The sequence below is a fragment of the Arvicanthis niloticus genome, chromosome 18, assembly GCF_011762505.2.
Source record: "Arvicanthis niloticus isolate mArvNil1 chromosome 18, mArvNil1.pat.X, whole genome shotgun sequence".
NCBI classification, from domain to species: domain Eukaryota; kingdom Metazoa; phylum Chordata; class Mammalia; order Rodentia; family Muridae; genus Arvicanthis; species Arvicanthis niloticus.
In genome coordinates, this window is record NC_047675.1 from 8,779,072 (window position 1) to 8,796,220 (window position 17,149).

The 17,149-nt window shown below is 44.0% G+C and overlaps 1 long non-coding RNA gene and 1 pseudogene across 1 annotated transcript; one reads left to right on the plus strand and one right to left on the minus strand.

The window, feature by feature from the left end:
* Positions 1-9,268: 9,268 nt before the first annotated feature.
* LOC117723533 (large ribosomal subunit protein mL51 pseudogene) lies at positions 9,269-9,645 on the minus strand (annotated as a pseudogene).
* A 3,966-nt stretch (positions 9,646-13,611) lies between these two features.
* Positions 13,612-15,635, plus strand: LOC143435037 (uncharacterized). The gene is made up of 3 exons (XR_013105009.1): positions 13,612-14,559; positions 14,828-14,983; positions 15,395-15,635. It is a non-coding gene; the product is annotated as an uncharacterized LOC143435037 (long non-coding RNA).
* The last annotated feature ends 1,514 nt before the right edge of the window (positions 15,636-17,149 follow it).

A 17,149-nucleotide genomic window follows, 5' to 3' on the forward strand; every position in this document is an offset into this window, starting at 1 on the left:
TTAATTACCTTTTGTTTGCTTGGGTGTCCCTCTTGCCAGTGAGTTATTTTACCCTATTGCTTCTTTGGCTGATTTTCCCCTGGTTCTTCCTGGTTCTCAGCACCAGCGATTCCAGGCTTCCACTGTGAACTAAGACCAACAGCTCTCTAGGAAACTTTCAGATCTTTGGCATCAGGTGGCATCAGATTGGAACTGCCGAGGCTCCGGCCTTGTGAACTGAGAGACTACTGGGTCATTGACCTCTCTGGGATGAGAAAGCCACTGTGGGAATACTTTGAGCTGCTGAGGAACCAGGCTCAAGGACAAAACAGCTAAGGGGTACTTAGTCTCTTGGGTGAGACACCTGTTGTTACTATTGTAACATATTCTGATTTAGTATATTTTCATTTCATGGGTTCTATTCCTCCGGAGAACCATGGCTAATACCTGGCCTTGAGTGTGTGATCCTCCTGCCTCAGCCTCTCTAGTCCTGGAGCTTGCTGGTATGTGTACTGAGCCTGGTATTTGTGGTGCTGAGAATTGAACCTAGGGTTCTGTCCATGCTGACAGGGCTTCTGTGCGGACAGCCAGACAGCTGACTCTCTACCAACTGCGTTGGCTCTCCAGCCGAGGAGGAGTGCCTCAAGCACTTCTGCCAAGTCTTTTTGCCTTTGACCAGGTTTGCACAGCTGGAACAGTGTTCTTTGGGCTCATTGTAGTCCCCAAACAACTGCAAAGAAAAATAAATCTGATCTTTTCGATCTTGTCTGACTGTACTATCCCCTGTAAGTTACTGGAACTGTAGGCAAGCCTCTCAGAAGCAATAGTAAATTCACACCTGCTGCCGGCTTGTGTAACTGCATATGTTGGGCAGGTCATCAGCTGATATGTCTGTTTTTACTTTATTAGTATGCATAAACTCCATTTCCTCTCTGCATTTAGGTAAATTTTAAATTTGCCCTTCAGCGGCGTGTATGCTGGAACAAGACCCCACGCATTTTAATTTTCTGGTCCAGTACACTGAACCTGTCCTGGATGGTGAAGATCACATACATGTTAGAATAAACAAACACAGCCTTAGGAACGTGTCAAAAGCACAGGTTCCTAAGCACAGGTCGTTGACTTTAGAAGTCCAAGGAAGGAGGTCCCTCCTGTCCACGCTGCACACTATGGACACCTTCGGGGAGATCTCTTTTAGTTCAGTACATATGTGGAGTGCTTGTCCTCTGAAGACACTTAAGATAGGTTAGTGGACGCTACTCACGGGCATCCTCAGATACGATGCCTCTCACAAAGGCATCACAAAGTTGCGCTTATGCAGTGGCACTGCTTACCTAGCCTAGGCAAGGAGACAACAGGAGAACACTGCCCCTCCCCCACCCCAGTCTTTCCTGCCCCTAACACAAAGCCTGACAAGCTGGAGAAGGTGGTATTTAACAGTGAACTCTTCTAGGGCTGGGGATGTAGCTCAGTGATGGAGTGCTTGCCTAGTGGAATCAAAGCTCTGGGTTGGATCCTTGGGACCAACCCAGAACACAAAGAAAGAGTCCGACACGCCCAGCCGTGGCAGACTCTGAGGATGCCGGGTGAAGAGCTGCTGAGTCCCACGGGAACACTCGGCGCTTTGGTGTGAAAGATTAATGACTAAATAACTAACAGTAATATAAGTCATGAAGATAAATACTAGGAAGAGATTGAAACCATCAGGTTGGTGGTCACCAAAAGGGGTTAATTGCTAATTTATGGGAACAAGGGAGTCGCTTTAGGGGAAGTCGCTTTGCTTTCGTTGCCTGCGGACAGGCAGTGCAGTGTGCAGTGTGAGGGAGCTTCCTGCCCTATGGAGCGTCTTCCTTTTTCCTGAAAGGAGAGGTTCTTCTTCTTTTTAGTATTTATTTATTTATTTACTTAACAAAATCTTCCTGTTACTAAGGGGCTGCTTCCTGCGGAAAGTCCTGAATAGTGTTTGGTGATTAGAAAACAAAAAGCCATGTGTGATAATCGTGGGTCAGGATCCCCGTGCTTAAGTCAGGAAGGAAAAAAAAATGTTAACTGAATCGTCAGTTCAGAGGCTGTCCCGGGCCTCTGGGAATCCCTGCTTTTGGTTTTAGCAACTTGTTTTTGGCTTATGAGCGACTTCAGATGGTACCAGCTTTGCTAATTGGATCACAGCCCTGCCAGTGTCACTCATTTTAAGGGTGTGAATGCTCCCACCCCCTTAATTATATTTGCTGTTATTGAATTCTCTGATGCCCAAGAAAAATGATGTAGACTTCAGTGATTGCATTTTCCACCAAGGGAGCTCTTAACGCTCCAGGCAAGAGAATACACAACAGATCCATTTGTCTTATCGTGTTTCCATAGAATATTTCATTAGGGAATTTCTCACTAATTTTCAGCATAAACCTGACTATAAAACATAGGAAAAATTATTTGTGTTAGTTTTTTCTTCAGGTTACTTTCTTCCATACAAAAGTTTATGTGACTTGCTACTTGCCAATAGCAAACCAGTGGTGGACTCATGAGTGTTTGGTGCTGCCTGCTTGTTGACTGTAGAAGAGGGTTGTGGGGATGTGCTTCTTTTAGTAAAATGTTTGAATCCCCAGCATCAGTGGAAAAAAATAACCAAAACAGATGTAGATATGTGTGTCTGTAATCTCAGGAGTGAGAAGGCAGAGACAGGAGATCCCTGGAGCTCACTAGCCAGCCGCTGTAGCTGAATTCATGATTTCCAGGTTTAGTGAGAGACCCTGTCTCAAAATATAAGGTGGAAAACGATGGGGGAAGATATCTGACATCTGTTGTGGCTTATACACGCATACACGCACACACGCGCACCACACGCACACACATGCACACACACGCACACACATACTCGCATGCACACAAACACCAAGAATTGAAAAACTGAATTTTCACTAACCACTGAAAATGAAGGCACATGGGTGGAAGTGATGAAGTAAAATTAATATCCTGGGAAAAGGCAAGAGAAGACAGGATGGTTTGGACAGGATGACATTAGCTACCAACCCTGGGAGCCTGCGTTTGATCCTCCTTGGTACTTGAAGGAGAGAATGACTCTCAAAAGTTGTTCTCGGACCTTCACACACACATAAACAAAAGTACGTTTTAAAAAGATTTATTTATTATTTATATGAGTACACTGTAGTTGTCTTCAGACACACCAGAAGAGGGCATCCGATCCCCATTACAGATGGTTGTGAGCAGTGTATTCTCGCCACTGCTCAGCTCAAGCTGCTGGCTCAGGCAGCCAGAGACACTGGCCCTGCCACCCACAAGATGCCAGCATGGAAGATTGGCAGAGCCATCTCCCATGCTCTGCCAATCTTCCATGCTGTCTCCACAAGACTGGGCTGAGCCCATACCATCCAGCCATCCACTCGGTACCCAGTAGAAATGAGACTCTAATGTTTAAAAATTATCGAATAGCTTTATATATTTGGTAATGCTCAAATAACAAGATGTCAACACAATTATAAGTGTTAACCAATTAACTAACCTAGATATAAGTTGTTACCCAGGATTGCTCCCGATACATGCATGGCCATTCATGGCTCCCACATCTCTCCCCAGCTCCTCCTCTTTCTTCCTTTTCTTCCTCTCCTTACTCCCCCACCTTAGCTCCTCCTAACTTTCAGGAAAATATGCCACTATGAGAGAGAGAGAGAGAGAGAGAGAGAGAGAGAGAGAGAGAGAGAGAGAGAGATCCAAGAGGAGGAGGGGGAAGACAGAAGCAAGCTTCTCCAGGCAGCCTCTATGCTAGTACCATGGTCCACACCACCAAGATGGCCTGTGTCAGAAGAGGCTGTGGCCCTGATATTTGGGGTGCAAGAGAGAGATCTGGCATAGCTGACTACGTGGAAGTTGGCTGAGTTGACCTTTTCCAGACCCTTTGGTCCATCTGAAATATCATATCAACAAATTTGTCAGAGCAGATCACTTGTACCTCAGTGCCCTAAACTCTGTGTCTGTTTCCGAGGAGGACAGAGCCCATGGATTTATCTCCATGGGATATGTGGACAGCATGCCAATCCATCTTTTTCTGTGTTTTATTAACTCACATATATGATAACTTAATCTTTGCCTCAGGATAATCCTCACTAATGTTTATAAAGCTTTATTATTATTGGTGTGTGTATGTGTGTGTGTACATGCACATGTTCATGAGTGTTGGAACACACATGTCATGGTATACATGTGGAGATCAGAGGGAGACTTTGTGGATTCAAGTCTTTCCTTTCACATTTATATGGATTCCAGGGGTTAAGTTCTGGTTGTCATGCTTCTGTGACAAGTGTCTGTCTTTCCCTGCTGAGCTCTCTTACTCCCTCAGTCCCCGCTGAGGACTGATAGTTCCTTTCCCCAGCTGAAATGACCTATATAGGCAGAGACAGCCTGAGAGGCCAAATCTGTTACACTTAGACTCTATTTTAGAGAACTTGATCTAAGTTTGAACTCAGGTGAACTAACAGGCTGGTACCTAACATTAGCTTCCAAGTTACCCCCCCCCCCAAGAAAACCCGAACCTAGTGTCTAGGCTCACCTCCAACAAGATCTGTGTCTCCAGGTTGTTACCCCAACAGATCTTCACCCCCAGGTTACAAGCCCGCCCCCACCTAGTGACCACCAATGCAGAGGAAAGCACAAATTAAGTTTTATGATATGACTCCCAGAACCAGACAGTTATGTTAAAGGCCATAGTAACTTTCCAATTAGATGCTTGTATACTCACTCCTACTTGCTGCTTATGATAAAGCCTTGCCTCAGTAGATATTTGGGGCTCCTCATCACCAAAACCATCCTGCCTGAAGGCAATGCAATGAGAGGCCTGAGCTAGATCAAATAAAAAGGCCCTACTGTGATTGCAATGGATTGGTTCCTGTCTGATTTTGGTGTGATCACTAATATTCCCCTGACACTACAAGCCCACTGAAGCTAGGATTCTATTTGGAGAGTCTCCTCAGGAGCAAGGCTACCAAGTCCTGCTTGGCCATGTATAAAGGATGGCATGACATGGTTCCTGCCCCTGGAACAGAACCAGCAGAGCATGGGCCTCCATGAGTGTAAGGCTTGTTTGTATGATAGTGTAAATATTTTTACATTCCTCTGAGGAACGTTTTCTCTGCCAAGGTTAGTGACTCCATGATAATCAGAGACAGCATGAGTCCGGGAGGTGATGGCATGTCTATATCTCAGCAAAATGGTAGAATGCTGTGACCTTCAGGACAACCCTTAAGGCTGTGGGAAAGAATGCTGAAAACATGAGTTTGAAATATATAATTTCTCAACTATGCAAAATATAAGGATGCAATGTGAATTGTATAAGGAGCTTCACAGATAAAAAGGAACAGAGGCAGCTGCATGGTGAGCCAGCTTGTCAGAAAGGAAGGAGATAAAGAGATTTAGGGAGTGGTGATCACAAGGCAAGATCCCATCCAGCTAAGCTTTTTTGTTTATACTTACAAAGGCAGGCAAATTCCTGAGTTCAAGGTTAGCCTGGGACTGAGCTAATGTAGGTTCAGGCATGGTCAGAATGGTAATTTCAGAGTGGGATCCCACCCAGCTACCTTATTGTCTGTGCTTGTACTTGCTGTCTCTTTCCAATGAATTGAGGGGCTGGGGTCATGGGATGCTGATTCATGAGATAATCAAAAGGGAATCTGGGGTAAAGACTGAATTGATATGTAAGATAAAATATTGGGCTTTTGATCTGCAAGAGATGAGCTGTCTAGAGATGTTAGAACAGCAAGAGGAAGCTGTCTCTAGAGAGCAGAACACAGAGAGCAATCTGGAAAGCTGTCTGGAGCGGAACATAGGCCATCAATTTGTAATTCATAATTTGACTTTAAGTTGTTTGTTTCACTGCTCTTAAACACCCCTTCCTCAGGAGCCCTTCTCCAAGGAGAGGCAGGTCCCTAGCACAGGGCCAAAAAGATTCTTTCTTTTAATATTTGGAATATTGTACTGGTGGGGTTTTGTCCTTTATTGTTTATTGTTTTTTGTTTTTTGGTTTTGTTTGTTTGTTTGTTTTTGTTTGTTTGTTGTTGGGTTTTTTTTTTTTTTTTCCGAGACAGGGTTTCTCTGTATAGCCTTGGCTGTCCTGGAACTCACTTTGTAGACCAGGCTGGCCTCTGCCTCCCAAGTGCTGGGATTAAAGGTGTGCGCCACCGCCCGGCCTGTATTGTTTATTGTAATGCTAAGTGCTGGCCTCCAAGATTTGGAGTCTGCACATAGCCTCTGGGACCCTGTCCCCAAGATAATTCTGATTGGTAAGTAAAGATGCTAGCAGCCAATAGTCAGGGAGAAGAAATATAGGTGTGGTTTAGGTTTCCTGGGTTTGAGACCTCGAGTAGAAAGGTGAGCCACCATGGGCTAGGGGCCAAGAGAATGCAGCCCAGAGGGCAGCCTGGTTGGAGCTAAGAGCAGCCCAGATGAAATATAGTAAGTAATGACTTGGGTTATAGATACGAGGTAGATTCTAACAGCATGGAGGGTGAGCAGCTGCCCAGTTATTGTGTTGCTTAAGGCATATTAAAATATAAAGACTGTGTATGTGTCTTTCATCCAGGAACATAAGTAGTCAGAGGTGGGAATAAGCCCTGTGCCAAGATTTTTTTATTAATTTTTTTCTACATGATACTAAGAGGAAGAAAAATGTGAATTTCCTGCCCACGAAAACCCATAATAAGCCAGGTATGGTGATACATCGAAAGATGGAGTCAGGAGGATTAGGAGTTCAAGGCCAACTTAAGTTACTTGAGACCCTGTTTTAAAAAACAAAAGCAAAATCAGAATCACCCAATCAAACGATATCAAAAAGAAATAAAATCCATGAACAGGAAGAGTAAGCATTCCATAAAGTTTCTGGGTCCCATGTTTGACACATACTGTAGCTCTCTGGAGGTTTTGCTTCCATTCTTACTCATTGTCACTATCATAATTTCCTCAGGTAACAATGAAAATGCTTAGAAAGAAGCTGCAGTTCCCAGTCCAGGGATGGCCAAGGACTGTAGCCCATTTCTAGCTAGTAATGATGAACTATCTGACAGCAACTGTAAACTTAGTCCTATTGAAGAAACATGATAAAGACAGAATAAGGGAAAGTGTTCCTCTGGCCTCCACCATCTGTCTGTCTCCTGCTTCCTGCCTTTGGAGTGCCTGGTGGTTATGGCAGCCATTTTGTGACCATGAGGCATTCAAACAAAAAATGGCTGACCCAGTGCGGTGACACTGTTCAGGGACAGACACAAGCCTTGGGACTGTTTTTTTTTTTTTTACATTCCATATCTGAATATAATGCATGCTGATCATATCCACAGGTTACCTCCCCTGTCCCTCTTATCCAGTTTCCTCCTACTCGTGTGTGTGTGTGTGTGTGTGTGTGTGTGTGTGTGTGTGTGTGTGTGTGATGGGAGAGAGGGGAGTGAGGGAGAGAAACTTGTTAATGTTTTGTGATAGTTTGGATGAGAATGACCTCCAGAAGCTCAGATAGTTAAATACTTGGTCCCCAGTCGATAGCACTGTTCTGGTAGGTTTAGGTCATGTGTCCTTACTGGAGGAAGTATGTCACTGAGGGGCGGGCTTTGAGAATTCAAAGACTCATGCTATCCCCATGTTGTGTTCTTGACTTTCTCCTTGCTGTTTAAGATGGAAGCTCTCAGCTCACTGTCTCAGACAGCTCACTGTCTCAGACTCCATCCATGTGTGCCTGCTGCCATGCTTCCCTGCTATGACGATAACAGACTCCTATCCCAGAACTATAGCCACAATAAGCGGCTTCTATAAGTTTTGCAAAAGAATTTACAAAACAAGAAAAAGCTGGGTGTGGTGGCCTAGGCCTCTACTTAGGCAGGTAGAGATAAGAAGATTGGGAGTTTGAGGCTAGCCTGGGCTAAACTGCAAAACCCTGACACAAATGAGAGCGACAAAGCAAAGCATTGCATAGGAAAGTGCGAGAACCAGAGCGTGGCTTGATTGAAGGAAGGGCGTCTTTATTCAGAAGGAAACTGACTGACCTCTGACCTCTGCCTCACCTGACGGCAGACTCAAGTTTGGATTTAGATACATAGCTAGCAGCAGTTCAGATCAACAGCTCACTTTAAACAAACAAACAAACAAACAAATAAATAAATTAGAAATGTATTTAGTAAAACAAATGAGAATAATCCAGGTGTGGTGGTGTATGCCTTTAATGTCAGCACTCAGGAGGCAGGAGGCAGGAGGCAGGCAGATCTCTGTGAGTTCCCTGGATGGTTGGTTTATATACCAAGTTCCAGGACAGCCAGGGATACATAGGGAGATCCTGTCTCAAAAAATAATAATAAATGAATGCATCCATTGGCTTATGACATCTGTACCCACAACCAGTTAATTCTTCACCAAACTGTTTTATCTGTAGTTAAACAATTCATTACCCTTTTCCAGTGGGATAGAGCCTGGTGAGTCTGGGTGATGGTCAAGGCAGTCTCAAGAGAAGCAAGCAATGGAAATTATTTCCAGGCTTGACAGGAGAACCATCCCGTCCACAGTTTCCTCTCTTCGCTTCTCCACTTGCACTTAAGCAAGTCTAAGGATCCAGAGAAGCTTCTAGAAACATAGATTGGTGATTGCTACTTGAAGGTAAGTTATCTAGAAGACTTAGATAACCAAACCATATTTGATAATATGTACAAATATAAGCTTTATTTTGGATTTTTCTATGCAAATTTTCAATTTTGAAAATTTGAAGTTGTTAAATTAATTTTGTTTTTGTCTTTTGTTGGTGGTAGTTTTTTTTTTCCCCCTCAGATGGGTTCCCTAGTTTATTGTGATGAGAGCAGTACAAAGTGTAATTTCACTTTACTAGTTTATTTTGTTGTGGCAGCGTCTTTAGGAACAGCAGCTACACTTCCAAGGCCCCGGGCAGCCAGTGGCAGAGCGTTTCTGAAGAATGAGCAAGCCCCTGGGTTTCATTTCCAAGATTACAAAAAAAAAATCTTTAAAAACATACATGAAGGGCCAGCGTCCAAAAGTGCAGCAATAAATGATTGTAACTGTTATAAAGGCCACAAGTATAACTGGGCTGTAAATAAGTAATCGTAACAGATGGTCATGTGACTTGGGGAGGAGACAATTCCATGTGCATGAGTAAAGGCAGCACTGTGCATATCAGATTCCAAAGAAGCCCCGTTTTTACTACAGAGAGCACACAAAGGTCTTTCCTTGCCAGGATAGGTCCTGTTCCCCTTCTCCAGGATGACAAATGTATCTCTCCCGTTCCCCATTTCCTGTCCTATCTGTACTTTCCATGTCGGTTAGAGTGTTTGTCGAAATAGCCGATCTGTTTGTTAAAGGTTGTGCGTTTATGAATATTCAATGAACATTCTGTTTCCCACCATTTTCTTCTTTCAGATCCTCTCCAGCCTCGAAGCCAAACTGGGCCCTTGATCAGTTCTTTTGGGTGCTTTTCGAAATCCCCCAGGATTCCAGTGTTGTCTTATACACCAACAGAGCCCTCTTCTCGTTCCAGCGATCAACCACTCTGGCAGGTGGAAGAGTAAGCCTTACGTGGGCCAATAGTGGAACACCCAGAGAGAAGCAGCTTCTGCATGCCAAGGGCATCCAGCCCCATAGTCTCCTACTTGCTGCCCAAGGGACACTCTCTGTCATTACTCTAGCCTGTTCACCTCAGTAGGAGTAGCAAACCAGCTGGGGAAAAAAAGAGGAGCAGATGGGAATGTCAAAGACAAGACATAGGTTACAATCTCAGGAGGCACTCACACGGTAGTGACAGTAAAAGAAGCTATTTTGGGCCTTACCCAGGTAGATTAGGTAGTTCTTTTTTTTTTTGGCTAGGTTTTTTTTTTTTTGTTTGTTTGTTTGTTTGTTGTCTTTGATACAGGGTTTCTTTCCGTATCTTTGCTTGTCCTGGAACATACCACGTAGACCAGACTGACCTCAAACTCATAGACATCCACCTGCCTCCACCTCCAGAGTGCTGTGATGAAAGGCGTGTGCCACCACCTCCTGTTGAGAACTCAGCTTTCTAAAGGGATCAAGTAACATTTAGTGAAAGCTATACAGACATCAAAGTCTTTGGCCAAATAATAACGCTGCAGAGAGTTCGTCCTAAGGACATAGTGACATTGACAAATGTGGAGTAAATGTTTCTATCTGTAGTATTAAAGGAAGCTGAGACAGGAAAAGACATAATTTAGTAAATTCTAGTGTATCAACAAGACAGTTAATAATATACATCCATTAAATATAGTTATGTAAACAAGGTAGAAATATCAAAAGTGTGATACAGTTGTTTTTTTAAAGTAAAATATATAAAAGGTCTCATGATTTGTAGACGAGATCTGGAAGATACATGGAAACAATACAGAAAGATTTTGTGGAATTAAGTGGAATTGAGGGCAGTTTCTTCCTTTTTTATTTGGTGTGTGTGTGTTTGACACATGTGTGTATGTGTGTGTCTCTGTGTCTGTGTTTTTTATGTGTGTGTTGTGTGTCACGTGTGTGGTGTCACATATGTATGTGTGTGTGACGTGTGTATGTGTGGAGGTATGGTGTGTCACGTGTGTGTCTGTATGTGTCTATGTGTGGGGTGTGGTGTGTCACATGTGTGTATGTGGATATGCATGCACACACTATGATGCTGGTGGATTTTGGGGGTCTTTCTGTACCCATTCCCTTTTTGTCTTAGTGCTGTGAGTCAGAGTATTCACTGATGGGGAAAGTCATTAGTCTGGCTGGCTAGCCCGCAAGCTCCCAGGATCCCTTTGTCTTCAGCACTACCCCCATCCCTATGGCCCCCTAGTGCTGGGGTGACTACTCACTAGCATGTCTGCTTTGTACATGGGTTCTTGGAATTTGAGCTGAGGCTCAGAGAAGCACTTTTACCTACCAAGCCACCTTCCAGCTCCCACTGTATTTTTTGATCCAGGGTTATTTGCTGTCTGGAAGCTGGGTAATCACGTCCGTGGTGCAGGGATGACAAGCATGTGTGACTTACTGCTATGCTGACTTACCTTTGACTGGGGTCTGAAGTTTCAACTCAGGTTCTCAGACAGATCAGAAATACTTCTTTAAGATTTATTTTTATTTTAAATTGTGTATGTGTGTCTATATCTAACTAGGTGCACATGAGTGTCGTTGCTCACAGAGGCCAGAAGAGAATACTGGATTCCTGGACCTGGATTTACCAGTGGGTACAAAGCTCTGGACATGGATGCTGGGAACTGAACTCAGGTCCTCTGCATTAGCAGCGATAGCTGCTAGCCTCTGGGCTGTCTCCGCAGCTCCAGAAGGGCTTCTGGAATATGAGGGGAGACTTACAGTTCTGTGAATCTGGGCAATTCACAGGTAACCCAATCTGAAGATGATGTCACTGTGAGAAAGCCAGACTTTGATGGCTGTGATGGCTTATGCTTGCAACACTTCACCTAGAGCCTGAGGCTGGGAGTGATGAGTTTAGGGTCAGCCTGGGCTATATAGTGAGAGTCTAAAAAGCAAAACAAAAGCAAGAAAACAAGCAAAAAAAAAAAATCAGGTTTCAAAAACATTTTCTGCTGGAATTCAGATTTTGTTACTTTTTTTCTAGGAACTGTACCTTTCAGGGTTTCTGGGATGGTATTATTAATGATGAGAGAGAGAGAGAGAGAGAGAGAGAGAGAGAGAGAGAGAGAGAGAGAGAGAGAGAGAAACTTTACATCTCCATGTTGTATGTGGTTTTATTCTAAGCTGCACACGCGCACTCCTTGACATGCACTCCTTGACATGCTGGTGAGAGTTAGGTTTGTGCTGTTGGGTTTATACACATGACATGACAGACTTTTAATTAAAACTATCAAGGGGTGGACTGACAGGCAGAGAGACATGCTTAGTTGTTATGTATCATTAATTTCCTGCAAAGTGTTTTTATGGTCACATGACCCTGTGCAGCCTGCAGGTTTCATGGTCACATGACCCTGTGCAGCCTGCAGGTTTCATGGTCACATGACCCGGTGCAGCCTGCAAGTTTCATGGTCACATGACCCGGTGCAGCCTGCAGGTTTCAGCCTTTTGCTTTCAACTCTCCTTCTGTGGCTGATTTGTCACTTGGGTTACAGAGGACGAATAAAGAAGAGAGACTCTACCTATTTTTTTTTTTTTGGTTTTTCGAGACAGGGTTTCTCTGTGTAGCCCTGGCTGTCCTGGAACTCACTCTGTAGACCAGGCTGGCCTTGAACTCAGAAATCCGCCTGCCTCTGCCTCCCAAGTGCTGGGATTAAAGGTGTGTGCCACCACTGCCCAGCAAGTCTACCCATTCTTGTCATCTACATTATACAAAGAGGAAAAACCTAAATGCAAGAACATCATTCCATGGACTGAGGGGAAGTAAATGCGTTGGGAAGAGAAATATTATCCACTTACTTCCAATCTCTTTTCTTTATTGAAAATATTATTTGAACGTGTCAGCAATTCTAAACACAGGCTTTCTCATACCAAATACTTTAGCTTTGTTTAAAATAATTCAGTCTTCTCCCTCCTCCCTCCTTCCCTTCCTGTCACATTGAAAGGACCCTGGGCTCTGTCTAGTTCTCAATGTGTTTTGTCCTCTTGGTACCCACCTGCAGCAGAGACCCAGTGAGGAACTACCTAAGGCAGCCTAAGAAAACCCCTCAGTGTCTACTTTCCTTCTGGCCAGCCCTTGCAATGCTGCTTTTGGCTCAGTCTCTTGATACAGTTATTGCCAGAAGAGATAGGGCTGTGGACTTAGGGAGGCGGCTGTTTTTGGAGCCTGAATTTTCACCTCCCTTAGAGAGGAGAAGCCCTGTGAGAATGCAGGGGGAGATAAAAGAGTATTTTTCTTAGATTAAAAATCAAAATAAGAACTTCGTTCTCCCTGTGGTGTCTTAGCAGTCCCCAAACCTAAGGCAACTGGGTAGAGGAGAGAGGGCAGGCGCTTTTCTCCATGTAGGCGGCCACAGATTGGTCCCCAGAGGCATTCCCTCCCAAGAAGAACAGAGCTCACAGCCTGGGTGGTCAGAGACGCCCTCCCTGGAAGATGTGAGATCTGGACCAGGTAAGCTGGAGAGCTGCTTCTCACTGTTCAGGCGTCGGCCGGGAGCCTCCAGGTGGGAGGCCTGATGGAAACTATTTTCTTGTTTTCTGTTATTTTAAATGGGTGCAATATTCTGTTCTCTATAGGAAGACTACGCCAGTCTTTCCCAACAGATTACATTATTGAGAAGTGTGGAGTGGACCCAGGAAATCCTGGCAACTCCACCACAGTGACACGTTGTTCTGTTCTGCTAAATCTAGTAAAGGTTTATCGCATCTGCTTCCATCTCCAGTGCTCACAACCCTCTTAACACTCTTAGGACCTACGAAGTGATCATTTCTCCTCTTCGAGGCTGTCCCAGACAATAGCCATCCCACCCAGATCGCCACGTTTTACCTGCTCGGCAGGCAAGCCACCCTTTGAGGAACAAAGCCTTGTTAAAACCGGTTGCTGAGCTGGGGAGATGGCTCAGTGTGTAAAGCAAATGAGCATAAGGCCCGAGTTTGGATCCCCAAAGCCCATGGATAGCTGGACATGGAGCACTTGTATATAATGCCAGCACTGCTACAGTGAGATGGGACGGGGAGACAGTAGATTCGTTGGGAGCTGGTGGACCAGCTAGCTTAGTGTACACAGCCAGCCAGCGAACAAGAACTAAATCAGACAAGATGCCAGGTAAGATGGACACCTGAGGTTGTCCTGCCTTAACACGAATGCTATGACACACACGTACCCACATTTGCACATGTGAACACATATATCACAACACACACACACACACACACACACACACACACAAAGACAAGACATATGAAAAATTATTTAACTAAGAAGTCCATGGCAAACTGCTCACCAGTTCTGTCCATTCTGGGGCAACAATGTAACAACTGGAACAGTGTATCCAACGTGTGATGGTTAATACTCATGGTCACCTTAACAAGCCTTAGAATCACCATGGGAATACATCTCTGGGTATGTCGACTATGGTGGGCCAAGAGGTATTTAACTGAGGTACACCATGAGGATGGGGGTACCATCCTATGGGATGGGGTCTCAGTCTAAATACAAAGAAGGGCGCAAGTTGCTCACTGGCACCACCTCTCTGTCTTCTGACAGCCGATTCAGTGTGACCAGCTGCCTCCTCACCTGCTTCCAGGCCTTCTTCTTCGAGACAGACTACTCTGTCTTTAACTGTGAGTCCAAAGTGCCCTTCTTCATCTGCTTTGTCAGATATTTAACCACAGCAGTGAGACAAGTGACCAGTGCCCTGCAGTGCCTGTGTTTCTGAGAGAGTCTTGAACAGAACTTCAGGAAGAGAGTAACAGTCTACAAAAGGGGTGTGGCTGAGCCCATAATGCCTAAAAACCATTCACGTCTTATTTAACTCTTTCTTCAGACTTCTGAAGGGATTGCAGCAACTGCCTCAGTCCCTGTACTTCCCCCAGAAGCTTCAGCTCCTGATGTATCTCACGCCAGTGACTTGCTTTTCATACCAGAACTTTCTGACTCTTAGATGTTACATGGATCTGCACACAGTAGGTCTAAACTACTTACTTGTTGAACAACAACAACAAAACCCCTTCATATACTGCTGATAGGACTGTGAACTATTCCAGCCACTATGGAAATCTGTAGAGAGATTCCTCAAAATTCCTGCTAAGTCATGCCACCTCACCAATAATCTGTCTCTGTGTGGTATTCCTCCTCCACTGAGGCGATTACTCTCTTTTTTTAAAATTATTTTTTCTTACTTATTCACTTTACATCCTCCTCACTGCCTCCCTCCCGGTCATCCCCTCCCAGCTGACTCAGACCAAGGCACACATCCACAGCCTAACAGTGATGGAGCTCGGGGACTCTTATGGAAGAATAGGAGGAAGGATTGCAGGCCCCTAAGGGAAGAGAAACTCCACAGGAAGAACAACAGAATCAACTAACCTGGAGGCAATTACTCTTAAAGTAAGTGTCTTGATCTCATTTCCAGAAGAAATGAGACTGACTTTCTGAACTGAATGTGGTGGTGCACAGTGGTACTCAGATCTCACGTTTGAGGCCGACCTAGGCTCTATGGCTAGACCATGGTTTGTTTGGTTTTTGTTGTTGTTATTGTTGTTTTGTTTTTTGGGTTTTTTTGTTTTTGTTTTTTTTTTTTTTAATTAGAGATAAAGAGGTGGCAGAGGCATGGGGAGGGGGAAGAAAAAGAAATGAAAAGAGGGGGTAAGAGGAAAGGAAAGGGGGAAAGAATGGAATGGGAAGGGGAAAAGGAAGTTGTCTTTCCACATCAGGAAGAAGCAGAGAATACAGGCCAGGTCTTTGAACCTTACCTTCCTGGGATGGTTAATATAGTGTTGACCTCTTTGTTTTCCTCAGTATCTGATGTCACAGAAGGATGTGGACAGCTTCTTCCTGTGTGGAAAGCTCAACTTTCTCTCCATTAGCAACAGTTCAGCACAGTGTCTCTCCAAGGCTTGGCAAGCTGTTCTGCGGGGATGGGTAATGTTCTACGGGGCTGTCTCTGAGGGCCATCTGTCAAGTTCCTGCTTGCCTGTTGTTTATAATACTGCTCTTACTGCCTTGTGGACATGAATGAATGAAGTGGTTTCTTACCCCATGTATTGCTCAGGTACATCCCTCCTTGTCTTTTCCTGTGCGACACCTCGGAGTGATTTCTGGGCTGGGTTGACTCACCACTTGTGACTAATTTTGGTACATTTCCTTCGCAAAGAATAATTTATAGTTACTCTACACAAAGATAAATATTCCACAATAATGAGCAACAGAGTTATGAGTAATTGACAGAAACATCTCGCCAAGCATGCCTTTTGAATGTCTTTGTAATTGACAGGGAGAAATGTTCATTTAGAAGCTGCATAGAAACATCTCTTTTCTATTCATGAATGAAAGAAGTTGAACTAGTCACTGTATACCTGCCTAGCCCCAAGAATGATCAGAAAAACAAAAAACAACAAACAATGACATAAACAGGGACCGTGGCTGCCCTGGCTGAGGAGAGTCTGAGGCTCCTGAGATAGCCCCTTGGTCTCTGTTTCCTGGTTAAGCAGTGCTGAGCTTGGCAGGGCTGGGAGCAGGGTGGCGGTGGGAACTGCTGCTGATTCAGTCAGAAGGGGACTGAGAATGCTCAGCATTGGACAGGCCCCAACCAGAGGGACGTAAGAGGTAGCTGGCATTTGGCTCTATTCAAAAGAAGCTACAGTTAAAAAGTATCACAGATGGTTGGAGAGATGGCTCAGTGGTTAAGAGCACTGACTGCTCTTCCAGAGGTCCTGAGTTCAATTCCCAGCAACCACATGGTGGCTCACAACCATCTGCAATGGGATCTGATGCCCTCTTCTGGTGTGTTTGAAGACAGCTACAGTGTACTCATATAAATAATAAATAAATAAATAAATAAATAAACAAATAAACAAATAAACAAATAATTCTTAAGAAAAATAGTACCACAGAGCACCTGGCTCCGTTGATACAGCAGAACTCTCCCCCTAAAGATGGAAAATTCATGCCTTGGACTCTCATTCTGTGCCCAAACAGGAACAGAAAAGAGCCAGGGTAGTTAACTTTCTTTTACTGCTGGCTGCTGGCACAGAGGACAGACTAAAGTGTGCAGAGGTGGCCCAGAAACTTCGGAAAAATATATGGAGAAAACCAAGGACATAGCACACAGTGGTTGTTGTGTGACCTGCAAAAAAAAAAAAAAAGAAGAAGACAGGAAAGTAAGGTGGCGGGAGGAGTAGAAAGAGGGAGAGACCTCAGACTGTGATAGAATCAGAGTGTGTTTACAATGCATTGCAAATGTGCATAGAACTGTCCAAAATTAAATGCAGATAATCAAACCCATAAATATTTAGCTATGAACATACAGACACACAATAAGGAGTTGTGAGGGAGGCCTTTCAAATAATTTGTATCAGTTAAAGTGAAGAATTTATTACATTTTTGTTTTAAATTAAATTGTTTTAAAAACAAGGTCTAATATATATATTATATATCATATTATCATATATATCATATATATAATATATATCATATATATATGATAGTGATCTGAGTTTGATCCTCCAAACCCATGAAAGTAGAAGGGGAAACTGTAGAATACTGTTCTTTGAA